Genomic DNA, 11001 nt, shown 5'->3' on the forward strand with positions numbered 1-11001 from the left:
CCCCCCCCCCTAGTTGCGCCAATGGCAGTGTGAAGAGTACACAGGCGTCAGGGCCGTGTCAATATTGTAAGAACGGCCCTTAGTCGTGTGCTAGATCCTAGATATAATAATCAACTTGCGAGTTTTTTTTTTTATATTACTGCACCTTGTGTTGATAACACACATGTATATATAATTAAATTTAGTATTGGTATAATATTGTCTTCGTCGAATGATTTTTTTTGCATATGATATGATCTATCTAAAAATACCAAACAATTTTAATTTTTCAGTTATAAATCAGTTTTATGCTTTAATATAAAATTTACCATGATTATAGTATGCTTTTTGTACATAATATGTATAGTTTTAGAGAACTCTGAACAATTTCTAAATTTTATAGTCACAGAGTTCTCAAAAAAAAAAAATGTATAAGTGGTTTGTTTACTGAAATATTTGCGACAGTAACTTCTTAACGACAGCTGATAACAAAATTCATTCAAATCAACTTATCATTATATAATATAATATACAATTATTGTAAAGCTGCTCTTTTTTATCGATATGTATTTTATTTTGACGCCTTTAATTTCTATAAATTTGTATGCTACCCTAAAACAACGCATGACACAAGTGACGTGCCAGATTATATTGTCACCTATCAACGCAGAACCAATGAATAAAGAAAAATAGTCAGCCAATGACCACATTAATAATTATACTCCAAATTACAGGAACGTTTGCAAAGCATATTATGCAATCATTTGGTTGCTGATTTAATTTGACTAACAAATAACCATTACTGATGAATACGTCCCATTGACCAATCAAACGAATACGCGTAATAATATAATAATATCAGTACACGTATCATAAATCATAATAATTATTGGTAATAAATCAATAATAATTATGATAATACCATTTACAATATTCAGGGGCGTAGGTATAGATTATTAATGGGAGGGGGGGATGAATACGTAAACACGGATAGATCAAACAATGGATAGCGTCAAAAACGCGCGGTCACCGTGGCAAGATCGCGAACGCCAACTACGTGTTGACATCGGCAATCGGAAGTGAACGTTTTAATTATAAATGACAAAACGAAAGACAATTTGAAATAAATATTTCTTATTGTATTTATATAATATAAATTATTAAAATTAATAAATCACTGGCTTTGGCTGGAAAATAATATTTAGTTACTCGCAAACTGAGGTCTGACTGTGACTGTCTGAGACAACTGCAATGCGCAACAGCTCTAGGATAAATTACCTTATGTAAATCGGTGATTACGTAATTTCAAACACGGTGATAAATCCTTATAATATTAATAAGCTATTTTTAGCAGTATTGATGGTACGGCCGTAGCGTTGTGGGTCAAAATAAGATACGGGTGTCGGGCACGACATTTTGTAGTTAATATTTTATATATAAAGCTATTACAATATTGAATATAACATTAGAACATTATAACATCTATTTAGATAATCATTATTTTTCGAACAAACGCGTACTTGTAAAACTGACAACGTTACTACAAAAATAATATTGATCTTCGCTTTTGATTATAATTTAATAATATATATTAATATTGTTTTCTTATGTTTAACTTAAAAGTACCTAATTGTTGTTGTTTGTAGTATTTACATGTAATTTTTTACTGATCATTATTATTATATATTAACCGATTGGGATTTTTTAAGGGCCCCCCTTACCTACACTCCTGACAATATTACAATATTAAAATATACAAAATTTACACGCGCCACCAGCGACCATATTCTGTTCTCGGTGACGAATTGTTGCCATTTTTTTGATATCTTCAATCTATTGTTGTCTCATCTTTAGTGTTTGAATGAAAAATTGCTAGTATTTTTTTTTTTGAAATAATATAATTTTTATTCGTGCATATAATAATATATTTATACGACTACACGTATAAAAGTTGTTAACTTGTAAACTAGGTATAATATAATATTGCAATAAGGAATACCTGAATATTAATACAAAAAATCCTAATAAGAAGACGAAAAAACTTGGACAGATAAATTGTCCAAGATATTTGGTTTGAATTTAAATGATCTAGACACTGCGATTCGTTTACTTAGAGAAATTATTCAATTAGTTAAGACGAATAAATACGCGTGAAGAGTGCATAAAATATCTAGAAGGCTGATTCTAGAAGAGATACCATATTAAAAAAGGTGGGTAAGTGGATGTCGCTCTGCTGTACAGTAAGTTAGAAGTGGGTCACTATGTATAATGGATAGTATTAAATTTGAATTTAATGATATAATACCACTGTATAAGAAAAACGATTCTGAGCGGAGACAGTATATCAGTCTATGTATTAGACATATATATACTTATATATGGTATTAAAAAAAAATTGACCTATAATAAATTCCAAATTAATCATATCATAATATCTATTGGGTACTTATAAGTTATAACGCGTTATACATCAACAAAAAACCGTGGTAAAATCATAGATATATAATAGTATACTTTAGAAGTTTCAAGTACCCACGAATAATATTATACAATCACAACAAAATAACTAAAATAGTTATCCTAGGTTTTTAATATGTAATTTCGTCCAAATTTGTACTTAAAATGACTATAAAAATAAACTGTTTAAATGTATTTTTTAGATTTTTTGGTAACATAATTAATTACTTACGTGGAATAATCTTGTTTTAAATTTTCAATTCTTAGATACAAAAATTGAACATTTTATACATTTTTAACTACAAATTAATTTTTCAAATTAATATTTGATAAATTTTGTCAAAATTTGATCTTTAAATGTTTATAAAAAAAAATGTTGCCTATGTATTTTTAATATTTTTCAACTGATATTGTAACAATATATCAGGAGCTTTGTATTAAATTTTTACACTTTTTGGCCCAACAGATAAAACTTTATTGATATTTATAGAAAAAAAACTAATAAAATTGAAAACTGACCATGTCTGTACACAGCTCAAAAAGAGTCAAATTATTTTCAAAATTTTATCGTATATAGAAAATGCTAATATAAACATTCAGTGAAATTTTCAAATATCTACAGTCATTCGTTTTTTAATGACAATAAAATAAGAAAATCGTCACATGAGAAATCGAGCGAATATCAAATGTTGTCAAAATGTGAATTTCAAACGCTCATAAAAATTTAATTTGACTTTCTTGTAGACATTTTTTTTTTATAAAGGTAGGCAATATTATGTGGAATCTTGTAATACATTTTCAAATCATAGATTTAAAAAGAAAAATTTATACGAATTCTTAACTCAAAATAATTGGCTAATGTTCGTGATTTTTACATATTTTGTCAATTTTTGAACTTTAAATGCTAATAAAAAATCTGTGACTAAGGATTTTTAATATTTTTCAAATGTCATTGTAACAATATAGTAGGAGCCATGTATTAAATTTTCAAGTATTTTTACTCAACAAATAAAGTTTTATTGACATTCATAGAAAAAAAACTAATTAAATTGGAAATTGATAATGTCCCTAAACAGTTCAAAACAAATCAAAATATTTTTAAAATTTTATCATGTATACAAAATGGAAATATAAACAACCAGTGAAAATTTCATGTATCTACGGTCATTGGTTTTAAAGTTACACCAAAAACCAAAATCGATTTTCTCGAAAACAGCTTTTGCATAAAAATTCCCGTTTTTAATTAATTTTTCTTTTGTTTTTCACGGCGCTTATTAAAACTATTGGAAATTTTAAATTTTGACCTCCCGAATGCACCAACTATATTCATTCTCCCATCAAATAAGATAATGTTGAAGAAAATCGAAGCATTTTTACTGCCCCAAACCGTGATGACAAAAATAAAAAAATAAAAAAACACACATCATTGTAAAATCAATACATTCATCGTTCCACTCAGTATCTAAAAAATATAAGAATTTCTCCGCTTTTTGTGTGTTTTGTAGCAAGCGAACTGGTAAATTGTTATTAACACTAATAATAGTCTAAACCCATTGGCCATTAATATAATACGCATAGATAGGTAGGTACATAATATATTAGTACCTACATTTTTATACGTAGGTACCTGTTTTGTGATAATAAACATACATATTTAATACTAAAAATATATTTATTAAAATAGTATACAAAGATTAATTTAAAATAATGTAAGAATGTAAGTGAAATAAAAAATTGTATAGTCAAGAAGGTAGGTATATAACATGCGTGGTGTGTCATAAACTATCATTAATTGTGTGTTTGTATGTACATAATCAAAGCATCAATGCATAATGGTAAAGATAAAGTTATTAAAAACTACATGTTTCATATTTTATCGTTTAAGTTAGCAGTAAGACCAACAATGTCTACCAATATGTTTATACAATATTATACATATAATTTAGCTTATAGTTTTTCTGGTTTAAAAAAGTACATTTATTGATTTTTTAATTTATTTATTCATAAAAATCCTTAAATATGCAAAATAAAATTTAGCGTATACCTATGATTCTATGCCATACAAAATTAATTTTACATTAATACCTATGGGTAAGTATGTAGTATATTTGATCATTATTTCATTGGTGTATACTATATAAAAATAAAATATGATGATACTATAATTATTATTGTACACTTATAAACCTAACTCTATGAATATATAACCAATGAATTGTTTATTATGTTGTTATACAATTATATTCAAATTTTAATTGCATTGTAAAACAATTACATTTAATGCTGAAAATTTTAATTAAAATTCTAAAACAAACTAGTTAAAAAAAGGTATGGGCTATATAAAATAAAAATACATTTTCTGTAAATCTAAAGCTCTTTTTGGATAAAACATAAAAAATGAAACTAATGTAGGAATCAATAAAATTAGGGCTAATTCAATAAATGGTATATTTCTCCAAATACTTAATTATTTTATATTACAATAAATAACCAATGTATTTATTAATCATTATGTAGGTAAGGATCTAATTATTAGGTAATCAATAAAAATTATGAATCCTTATATTTTTAATATCATAAAGATGGTTAGGGAAAAGTATTTTGCATCTAGTGAGCTACTATCTGTGGGCATGCCTGACCAGTTATTGTATTATAATATTTTTATAACATTTGTACATCTATGATACACAACATTTTTACTATTTACTTATTTTAGTAATACACATTTGTTTTGTGCTTGAAAAAAAATGTACAATGTCAATACTAAAATATTAAATTAGGTACACATTTTCTTGCCTTATAGATTGGATCTGGATTAGTGATTTTAAATTTTCAAACCAGTTTTGGGCCCATAAAATTGGTACAAGTTGTCACACCCATCGAGCCATTGATTCAAAAAGTTGTACATTGTATCTACTGTCCAGTGTATTTGTCACTGTATGCTTCAATAGTTTTATTTATGGCAGCTGCAATGGTTAGTTTAGTGTTAATTACTATTGTTTTATAATTTTCACTAATGAATACTAAATTATTATGTATTTAATGTTATTACAGTTCAAGAGAGATGTAGTCATTTGGAACCACAAGAGTTACATTTAAAAGCCTTTAGTTTCAAAACAAGAATCAACACTCTTGGCGCATAGAAAATGGTACAAACAATTCTATAGTGATAATTATAAACAATTAAGTAACAGAAAAGAAACAAAAGATTGGTGAATTAATATCTTAATTTTAATTTTACATAGGTAACTGAAAAGTATTACTAAATACATATTATATTAAATAAAGTATTATAGGTATGTAAAATTACAATATTAAATTTTACTTTAAGAATTTTTGTCAAATAAAAAAAAAAATAAAAATTGATTATATAATGGAAATATACACATTTTATTTATCACTTGATTGGTTGTGTTTCCTTGTTCAACCATGTTAATGCTTTCTTATCACCTAATTTTTCTAATAATGGTGTCAGAACTTCCAAGCTCTTACAATGGTATTCATTTAAATAATCAGTCTAATCAATTTTAAAACAATAAGTGCGCTACTACCGATCACTGGTCGTACTACACAAAATTTTAGTCCCTGCTGTAGAGTATAGACAATATAATTTTACTAAACCGATTTGATTAGTATTAAATAAATCACAAATTACAACACCAATTAGGTATATTATATTTTATTTTCCTGCCAATTACTTTTGAATTTGATATTAATTCTGTAAGCATATTTTAACTAATTTAATTTGGGTTGAATCATTGTATGAAAATAAAAACTGAACATTTTGTAGACGTTTCAATTTTAATAGGTAATACAGTGGCGTATTTTCAATTTTTGCTGAGGGGGAGGGATCCAATAATTCCAACATAATATAGGTAAGTACTGTTATGAAGAAATAATTTTTTATAGATTATAAGAATAAAAAATAGTTTTTTACTATATTTTAGGTATTTTAAATTTCATGGACTAGTTTCTTATAAGTTATACTTATAAGTATATTTTATAATTTTAAAGTACAAAATCTAAGTCTTTTTTTTTAACAAAGTTCATCCTAAATTGTTTGTGGTAAGACGTAATAAACATCCATATCACTTGCTAATCTCTGGACAGAAAATAAATAGGACGTAGGTAAACAGGCTGCAACTTGTTTGCGCACAATCTATAATTTTTAATTGTAAAATCAGAACTCGTATACGTGCACGGTTATATTAAATGTACAAATGGTTTGCGCATATGAAAATAATTATATTTTATCTGTGATGGGCACTGATAATCATCGATAAAGAGTACGGAAATGTTATATTAAAATTAAAATTAACATGTATTTTTAACTTGAACAAATGTTAAAATTAACAATTATTAACATACTTCTTACGTAGCCCAAAAGTTTCATAATTTAAATTGTTATGGTCATGAAACAAATTTTGTGCTCACTTGGCATATCATACCATTAACCAAAAAAAATATGCAAACACATGCAAATCGGCGCTCTAATCATAATAAAATGTAAATAAAAAACGGGAAAACTTAAGTTAAAAAGTTGAAATTAACATATTAATCATGAGATTTAGTTTAAAGTTCTGTTATATCTATAGACATGAAAAAACAAAATTTTTTAATTGTTTTATATGCCTACAGTTACATCTTATATTATAATTTATTTATCCTTACTTAATAAGAATTTCTTATTTAGTATGTACAAAAAACTGGTGCAAATATAACAATAAATTACAGCATATTATACTCTATTCAAAATGAGACCATGAACTGGCGGCCGAGTTGTGCGCATGGCCGTGGCTTTGTTCCATGGTAGCACCTGAGACGTCGCTGTAGTGGGGACGGCATCTGGCCATATGTCTGACCTGCCGCCCGACGAAAACTGGTCGCCGCCTGGTCACGGTCTTATTTTGAATAGAGTATAGTCATATATTTTTAAATTTTAAATTACAATTAAACTATAAATACGAAAATTATGAAAACTATGATAGTATAATTAATAAAGATTTTAAATACTTTTTTCTCTAATTATAAAATTTAAAAATAAAGCTTTCGTATAATTATAAATAAATCTTTGAAAAATAATTCACAATTATGATTCAGAGTGCAGCTGAAGGTAATTGGTGTTCACTTAGTCTTCTTCCAAAGAAGTATGTCTTTCCTTGTTGAGAAGTAAGTTCCACGAATGGGATAGGGTTTGACAACCAGTAAACCTATAATTTACATATTTTATTAAATTTGATAATTAATATTACTACTTTGAATATAATATGTATGTAAGACACCCCTATTCTTTTATCAGCTCATCAGCAACATCTTCAATATATATTTGTTCACAGCTCATGCCAACTATTCTGACAGGTGAAACGTCTGTCAAAAATCTTGTGCAATAGTTACGATATCACAAATGATATGACGTGTGATGACAGCTGGATGTGGCTTTTGATCCAATTGTTTAGAACAAGACACGGGCAAAATATGCGTGTAAACACTAAAAAAATAATAATAATAAGATACGTGACACAATGTTTCTAGAAGGTATTTGGAAAGTAAATATTTTAATCTTTGAGCAGGGTATTATTTGATTAAGATTTAATTTTATTATTAACATTGAAGTCCAGCAATAACCGTTACTTGAATACAACGTTTAAGTGTAAGTAACATCTACTAAACAACAACATAATGACAATGGACTTGAAAGATATGAGTTTTTATAAGTTTTTATAAGTCTGAATTTCAATGTAATTCCACCAAAATAGCTTATACCTATAGTTAGCTCAAAAAGAGTAAAATTGTTTTAAAAATTGTATAGTGTATAGAAAATGCTAAAAGAACTATTTTGCCTGATGTATTTGAAAACAATTGAGAACATTCAATCTTTACCTGTTTAATGCATCCAACTAGATGCACTTCCCCTTCAGAAAAAATACCAACGTCCAAACTAGTTATGTGTTTCTTTGCAATTTAAATATGTTGAGACCCTTTGTGTTATTGAAATTGGATTCTTGCTCAGAAAAATTGCATTGCCTAAAAAATTAAGACTTTGTTAAAAATATGTCAGTGCACCATTTGATTTCTTTCTTTGAATAACAAACAACACGCAAATGTTTGTACAGTAAATCCAGTTTTGTACGGTTAGTCTTAATATATTAGAGTGATATGACATAATGTTATAATCAAACTTAAAGGCAAAAATATATTTTAAGGAATCTTATAGGGAAGCACTTATTTCTATTTTATTTATAAAACAAGTTATGGATATTTTAATATTAGAAAATATAATTATTTATTTATTAATTTGTTTTGACTAAACAGGCTGAGCACTTTCGATATTCACGCACATAATTAGATATTATACAATGTATCCCGTGAACAAGTGGGTATGTTAGTTAATAGCACAGTAAAGTAGCTTTAAAATAAAAACCTATCAACAATATTCTCACCTTTAAGTTTTATAATCTGCTCCTATATTGTATGGCTTCATCTGAATCGGTAGAATTATCTTCAAGAAAGTCGACGTCTGAAAAATTGATAATACATTGGCTTAACTCATAGTTCCTTGTATGTGGTACATCATATATTTCAGTTTTGAAAACCGTAATAAGTATAATCTACTGCATGAACTAAAAACATTAAACCACTAATTAACTTTTGGTTTTGACAAAAATTTAAAATAGGTTACTTGAGTAATATACTTAGATAAGTGTATGTGAATTAGATATTATTAAGTTTCTAAGGCTTTTCTGTGTGAATTAAAATGATCAACTGCAACGTCTCCAAATCCTTTATTTGTCTGTTAATTTTCTTCAAACTCATCTTTGGAAAAACACAATTTTCTGAAAATTTCAAGTTATACAAAATATCTTAATATTTAATTCATGAATTATATTAAGATTTTACCTCTTAGATGTGATTTACTAGTCATGCTTAAAGTAGTACCAATGTTGCAGAAAATTATTAAAAATTTTTTTTTACTTTTTATTTTACTTCTCTACCCCAGACAAGTGGTTTGAATTATGTTTTGTTACAGCCCCTCTGGCTATAATATCTATTATTTACTGAGCCTTGTTTATAATCACCGATTGTGAAATGATTATAGAAATTGGGTAATCGTTTAATTTGAAGATTTTTAGCCATTATTTCCTTCCATTTCCATTTTTTGGAAATCCTTATCTGTGAACAAATTAGCAAATAGTTATTAATTCAAAAATGTCTAAAAAAAAAAACACAGAAATATGCAATTAAAACCTTAAGTAAGTCCTTAAAATGAAAAAAGTTAGTAAGTTGCGGTATTCATAACATCAATCAGAATAAATATGTAAAACCATACGAATCCGCGAATATCAAAATAGATCAAGTTAATAAACACGGAAAACATTAAGTTAAAAAGTTGAAATTAATTATTTTTAAGTCCATTGACATGAAAAACAAAATGTTTTAATTGCTTTATATCGCTACAGCTATACTAATATCTCATATTACAATATAAAGATTTATTTTTTTTCTTACTTAGTAATAATTTCTTATATTTTAGTATGTACAAATAACTACTGCAAGTAAAACAATAATTTACGACACATTACTACATTAGTCATATATTTTTAAATTTTAAAATACATAACATAAACTGTGAATACGACAAAATATATTAAAAGTAAGATAGTATAATTTATAATGATTTTAAATAGGGGCCTACTTTTATTATTTATTATAAAATTTAAAAATAAAGTTTTCTTAAATTAGTCATTGACAAAATAATTTTATTCACAAACACAACTCCACAGTGTATTGATATAGATTTTGTTAGTTAAATAAAGTAATTGATTACTTTCTGATGGGAGGAGGGCGGAAACGTAGGAAAAATAAGTACACAGATTTAAGGAAATAGGTACCTATCAGAATATACCTAATTTAAAAGTCTTCATAAATTATGTCCATTGTTGATAGTTGATGAATTTTAATAACAGCCACTGAAGCTTTCTGACAATTGCATAATCTCTTTTCAAAGAAGTTTGTCTTTCCTCGTTGCAAATGGCAAATGGGACTTGACTACCTGTAAACCAATAAATTATATATTTAATTCAATTTCATAAATAATATTACTATGTTCAATTTTTAACAATTCTTACTATAAGCACAATCTAAATATACAATTGAACATTTAATACATTTTTAACTACAAAATAATTTGCAAATTGTTGATGAATTTTGTTGAAATGTGATCTGTAAATGCTTATGAAAAATGGTGGCTACGTTCATATTATATTTGTGAACAGATATTATAGAAACTATAATAAGGCGCCCGTATTACATTTTCAAACTCTTTGACATAGCAAAGAACTTTTTATTGACAAAAATTTTAAAAATAAAACTAATTAGAAAAAATTTAAATGTATTATCCCCGTAACTAGCTCAAAAAGAGTAAAATTGTTTTGAAAATTGTAATGTTTATAGAAAATGCTAATAGGCGAACAAATCATGTATCTATACCTACGTACTTTTTTTTACCAATAAAAGAAAATCAATATTTGTCATCTATTTGAAAACAACTGAGTACACTCAATCTTT

The 11001-nt window shown here is 26.5% G+C and overlaps 1 long non-coding RNA gene and 1 pseudogene across 1 annotated transcript; one reads left to right on the forward strand and one right to left on the reverse strand.

Moving 5' to 3' along the window:
• Positions 1-5652, forward strand: part of LOC107884499 — a 13629-nt pseudogene extending 7977 nt beyond the window's left edge.
• A 1836-nt stretch (positions 5653-7488) lies between these two features.
• On the reverse strand, positions 7489-9596 carry LOC107884501. Its single transcript, XR_003838727.1, has 3 exons — positions 8877-9596; positions 8317-8460; positions 7489-7924 (listed from the first exon to the last, which is right to left on the reverse strand). It is a non-coding gene; the product is annotated as an uncharacterized LOC107884501 (long non-coding RNA).
• Between the last annotated feature and the right edge of the window lie 1405 nt (positions 9597-11001).

This window comes from Acyrthosiphon pisum, chromosome X (genome assembly GCF_005508785.2).
Source record: "Acyrthosiphon pisum isolate AL4f chromosome X, pea_aphid_22Mar2018_4r6ur, whole genome shotgun sequence".
In the NCBI taxonomy this organism is placed as follows: Eukaryota; Metazoa; Arthropoda; class Insecta; order Hemiptera; family Aphididae; genus Acyrthosiphon; species Acyrthosiphon pisum.